Here is a 6,226-nt window from a genome sequence, read left to right as displayed (position 1 = left end):
CTCTTCAGCACCAGTTTCTACCCCACGAGCTCCTCCTTGAACATTAGCAGTGTGATCAACTCCTTTTTAGCTTGCACATCCTTCTTTAACTGGTTAACTTCATTGTGGGCCAAATTTAGCTCGGCGTGAGCCTCACGAGAAGAAGACTCAGTTGCAAGAGCTCGCTTTAGGTGCACCTCAGACTGGTAAGTCACGACATGTATAGCAGAGTTCACCTACCAAGAGAAAAGAATAAGAGTTAGTAGAAGAGAAGTTAAATACAAAATTGAAGAAGTCAAGACAGAGGTGCACCTAAAGCGACCGGCAACTCGGCCCAACTAGCAACCTCCTTGGCGTATATTGTGCTTTGGCTCTTGAGAAGGCTATATTTCGGAGTCAGAATGCTCCGAGCTACTTCATCGCTACCTAAAGAAGCAGCTGCTGCATGGACAGACTCCGAAGACGTTGCCTCCACAGGCATACGGGGTGGGGAGACTTTCTTGGATTCCTCCTCAGCCAAATCGATTACGGGAGGTTGCTCGATGGATAAGGGCTGCTTGGGCTCTACAACGGTAGCCTGTAGAGACTCAATACGAGCTCTTTAGGAAGCTCGCTTCTTCTTTCCTTTCTTCATGCTACCGAAGAGTTCGGTCTCAAGGATTTTCATGGTTGCTGCAACAAAAGCAAATGATAAAAAATAGCACAGAAATAAAACAAAGACAACACAACAAGTGATGACCTACCAGGACTTAGATAGGCCTGTACGAGCTTGATTTCGGCCATGTAGTCCACGACCTTGAGACCGAGCTCCGTCCAAGATCGGAGCGCTTCCCTTGTCTTCAGGTCCAACCTGACATCAGTATCTTGGATGGCCGCCCTCCAGTGGATCGAGAAAGGCCACCCCTCAGTGTTATGAACCACGAAGTAACGCCTTTTCCAGGCCGGAACCTTATTTGGGAGCTCGTGCAAGAGTTTATAGCCCGGACGAGGGGATAGGTAGTAAGTTCGCTTGTGTTCGGGCAAAACACAAGAGTTCTTTATTGAGAGAATGGAAGAAAAGATGTCAAGGTCAAGAGGAAGGTTATAGTTGTGGAAAAGGGAGATGGTTCCTACTACATTACGAATGGAGTTCGGGTGCAGCTGATCTATGGTTATGTTAAAATGTTTTATGACTTCGACAATCAAGGGGTGAAGTGGAAGACGAAGACCAGTTACGAGCTACTCCTCGAAGATCACGATCTCGTCGTGACCGTGCTCCCAAGGAAAGTTACCTAGGGGAATACCAGATCACCTGAAGCCTCTCGTCGGGTCCCTATACCGAGCTACTAGGGACAGGAGCCTGTCCACCGTCATTGTCGACGGGCCAAAGTTATCTGCCTGCCGACCTCGATGCAAGGTGGACGTCAAATCACCTGAAGCCTCTCATGCCTCCCGAGGTGATTCCACCTTAGGAGGATCGCGGACCGCAACTTGACCCGAAGTAGCTTCTTCAGTATGGCGATCTACGACCTGAGCCGAGGTACCTACCTCGGCCCCAGTGGATCCACCGCTCCCATCTAAAAGACTATCGAAACTAAAGCTAGACATGAAAAAGACACGGAATCGAAAAGGAGAGCTAGGGAAGACTCACCAACGAGAGACCGAACTGAAGGAAGACGACCTCAGGAAGACACCGAACTGAAGAGAACGAGTTAAGGAACTTGAACACGACCTCAGATCGAAGGCTAGCGAATTTGTGGTGAAGCAAATAAGTCTTGGGCCCCTTATTTATAGCTGCAGTGTCCGAGAATCAACGGTCAAGATTGAAGTGATCCAACGGCTCTTAGGAAAACAGTTTGTGTGACCCCCGAGGTTGAAATCGGTTTATCGTGTGTTTTGACATCCGCAAAGTTTATAGGTCGCGTGACGTCCACGCGTAGACTAGACACGACCTAGGTTATTCCTGGTTGAGTCGGGTGGTTGAACAGGTCCGACCAACTATTCGCCCGACATGCCGTCTGGACCTCGAGCCAAATCCACCTGGACTCGTCATGAACTCCCCGTCGGGATCACAATAAGCACTTATCCTCACTCCACCAGAATCGAAGGAGGAACGAGATAAGTCTTACTTGTTTGTTGTTCCTTCGGAAGCGAAGCGAACTCCATGTCCACATCCCGAATATCCCAAAAGTCTTTCGTGTGCCCCATGAATACTCAACTATATAAGGGCTCCAACCCCGATGGCATGAAGTACACATGATTTCTCTACTCTCTAGCTCTCTACATTCTCAAAGCTATTTCAACTTGCAAATAACTTACTAACTTAAGTATCGGAATGACCTCGCCGAACCAACCACCCCGAGTTCTCTGGTCTTATTTAGTTACTCACTATCTTTTTACATCCTTACCCAACCCAATTATGGTAATACCTCCTTACCCACTTACTTTTATTACTGAAGTGAACGGCGGAACGCACCTTTCTTCTCTCCACCTTCTACGAAATTTTCCTCCCATATTTTTAATGCAACTCGCCGTGCGCACTTACTCTCTCAGTCTCGGATTTCGGAAGGAAGCTTCTTTGCAACTACCACACGTACCTCTCCATATGGTCATATCCCATCGGATCGTCGTCAATTTATCATGTTATTACAAAGTTGCCACTGGATTATCATATTTGCCTCCTCTAAAGAGAAAGATTATTATTATTATTATTATTATTATTATTATTATTATTATTATTATTATTATTATTATTATTATTATCTACTCCTGCTGCCACTTTAATGTTATGTAACCTGAATGGAATCAGTCTTAGGACTCCTCTTGCCATTACGGACACCTATTCGAGGTCGAGATTATGCTTCGCTGTTAATAATTCAAGGCCCGTTTTACATCAAAAATGTTAAATGACAATAAGCCCTCAGATTTCGGGGCTCGGCCTACTCCGAAACTTATATACACATATGAAATTTTTTATATATATGATCTAATATTTTATCAATTATATATCTTTTTATACATATGGCATATATATATATATATTGGGTATGATATATATATATATAATATGATAATAAATTTGTATATTTTTTCTGTAATTTTGGGTATGAATTAAATTAAAATTTTAATTTGTAGAAACCATTGTTTCATGGATTAACATGGGCAAGCCCGGATGCCCGGCCCGATCCACGATCATCCCCATCCACATGAAAATGATAATGATATATTTTTTTGCTCATAATTCATGATTATAGAAATTTTAAAAAATGATTCTCAAAAAAAAAAGAGAGAGGTGTAACTGCAAATTTGTTCAGTATAGGGGGGTAGAACTGGGAGCTCGCTCGGAGGTTAACCCAACTTTTGTTTTGGTCCCGGATACTAAAGGGAGCTTCTGCCTTGCTTCACCGGGACTAAAGCAGACTTCAATTATTGTCTTCGACCATATATATTACGTGTGAATTCTGGTGAGAGGGAGAGAGACAGAGAGGTCCGTAGTCTGAGCCTGAGAGAAGCTAAGGAATAACTCAGAGTACGCAGGATAGCAAGGAGAAAGTCGGCCGGGAGAGTAGAGATATTAGGTATGGCAGGAATGCTTCCAGGGGTGGAATTGGCCAGAAGGCGAAGGGTGTATCACCATCATCAATACAACGACTCTAACTCTCGAGATCACCCATCTCTCCTAAGAGATCGCCTTCAACCTTCATCGCCCTCCGATTTGGACGAAGCAGCTCTCAAGGCCCGCAGAAGACTCGAGGAGAAGCTCGGCCTCGGCCGCCTCCGTTCCAGGTTTCCTCTCTCTCTCTCTCTCTCCCTTCTTCATTTTGCCCTTCCCTTTTCATTCCTTTTCCATATCTACAGTGATGACCGCTTTGCTGAACTTCTTCTGTCAATTGTCATCGGAGGTGGATCCGAGCTACCGTCCGATGTTATCCTGTGTTGGACCCAAAATCATGACAGATGACACTATAAATTCTTTTTTCACTTATTTCCTCTTCTCTTTGAAAAATAAAAGGAGCACTGGCGCCACGCCACGCACGTATCTCCGCCGTTGAGGCCGGATTGTCCGATGAGGGCTCCACACCCTTAGCTGTCGGATCGAGATGAATGCATCGCGTCATGCCCGTGCCGCCTCGGTGTTCTCCTAGAATAAAATTGAAATCTGACAGTGCTTGCTTCCGCCTGTATCAGGGTTATTCCCTGTAGAGTTGCAATTTGGAAATGGATCAGATGTATCAGATATAATAACTAGATTTCAGTTTGATTTATTATCCGGATTTGATGATAAATTAAAAATCTTATATGTCGACAAGCGTCCAAACCAAGAGAGTTTCCTCCGAGGAAATCAGCATGGTTGGATGAGTTATTAAGCATTACCAGTTCTATACACTAATGCTTCTCCCTGCCAATATCAGATCGTCTAAACAAAAACCCAATGAAGGTAGAAGCTCCAACCAACTGGTTCGTGCCAAAGAGTCGCAGTCTCTGATGGGTATGACAAAGCTAGAGAAACTGTGGCTTCCAAAGCTCGGGCGAAGGAATTCGGAGGGAGATGTGTGTGCTGTTTGTTTAGATGGGTTTCAGAATCAGCAACAAGTGATGAATCTGCCCTGCTCCCATAGATATCACTCGGACTGCCTTATCCCATGGCTTACTACTCATTCACATTGCCCCTACTGTCGGACCCATGTTCAGCCCTGACGATATACATATTGTAACATTACTCTTAAGCTTTATTTTTCTGTCGCCATTTTTGTTCATGTAAAGCTTTTGTGGCTCTTTTGTCTTTACTTTCCCTTCGCTGTTACTTTCTTCCTGGATGATTAGTGACTTTGGTGATTCATTTCCACAACTCAATACAAGCGTGTTGCATTACATGCCCAAAATGCAAGATTACATGACTAGCTTATTGGTCATGCTAGCTTACAGCCGTAGCTGTTCTGTTAACTGTAATGCTGGAATGACTTGATCCTTTAAAGGAAGTACACGTGGCAATTTATTTGGGTCCCAGACTGCATCGTGTCACATGGATGCTATCGTTTTGATTGTCTAGAGTAGGGCTACACATCGTGTGAATTAATAACCGCACGATATATGCATTTGAATTAAATTTTATGATCTACATAAAAATCGAGGCAAAAAAAGAATGTATAAGGGCAGCACCTGTTCATATAAAAAGTAAAGATATAAAAGATATATAAAATTTAATTTTTATAATCTATACTAAAATCAAGACAAATATTTATATTATATTTTATTAGTGGAGCTATGTATGTGTGTACCGTTAATCATTAATCATATATTAGTATTTGGATTAAATTTTATGACCAGCAGGTATAGATAGATATCATTTCTGTTATTGGTGTTTAAGCTCTAGTATCTTTGGAAGTTATAACGAGTACTAAGAGAGAAATATGCCTAACAAGACCTGTATATTGGAAGGTTTAAATCCTTTCTAGCTTCCTAAACCTTATTGAAAGTCTTATCTGTCCGACTCCTCCCATTCTAGTAATTCAAGTGTTAAACATTATGACCAAGTAAAAATCCAAGGTTATGTTTGGTTTGATAGAGAATAAGAGAGGCAAAAGAAAATTGAGATAAAGTCCTTATTAATTTTTGTGAAATTTCTAAAGGACTTCTTTCTCAACTTAATATTGCCTTTGCCTGGAATTTAGATGTGACATTTAACCTAAAAGTTAGGTGGTGTTTAATAAATCAAAAAAGTTAAAAAGATATTAAAAGTGTTTGAAATGTGAAAAGAGACATAATTGCTTTTCTATTTTTTAAAGGATATGAATTCATAAGTTTGTTTGTGTTGGATCAACACTTTACCATTTGAAATTTATTGATTTTACTATTTTACCCCTAGAATATATTATTTGAAAATATTGAGTTCGATTTACATTATCTCATAAAAAATAATAAATAAGATTGAAACAATACAAATAATAAATAATAAATTATTAATTATTAATTAATAAATGAAATAATTAAAATTTAAAAATAATTAATGACTATAAAAATATTAAAATAATTTATAATTTATACAAATAAAAATTAAAATAATTTTAAAAAATAATTAAAATTATTAGTTAATAGAAATATTTAATAAATAATAAATAACATAAGTAAATTTAATAATAAATAATTGATGTTTAATAAAAATAAGAAAATAATTAATAATTAATAAAAAATTGTTGTGGAAGAGAGAGAGAGAGCGAGAGAGAAGACAGGGGGAGAGAGTCGTCGCTGCAAGTTGCAGCAGCAATGG

General features: G+C 40.4%; 1 long non-coding RNA gene across 1 annotated transcript; it reads left to right on the top strand.

Annotated features, from left to right (window-relative positions):
* The first annotated feature begins 3,245 nt into the window (after positions 1-3,245).
* Positions 3,246-4,841, top strand: LOC148879152 (uncharacterized). The gene is made up of 2 exons (XR_016104137.1): positions 3,246-3,744; positions 4,371-4,841. It is a non-coding gene; the product is annotated as an uncharacterized LOC148879152 (long non-coding RNA).
* The last annotated feature ends 1,385 nt before the right edge of the window (positions 4,842-6,226 follow it).

Source organism: Nelumbo lutea, chromosome 1 (assembly GCF_056320005.1).
Source record: "Nelumbo lutea isolate HS-2025 chromosome 1, American lotus-T2T, whole genome shotgun sequence".
NCBI classification, from domain to species: domain Eukaryota; kingdom Viridiplantae; phylum Streptophyta; class Magnoliopsida; order Proteales; family Nelumbonaceae; genus Nelumbo; species Nelumbo lutea.
This window is presented reverse-complemented; position numbering and strand designations above follow the sequence as displayed.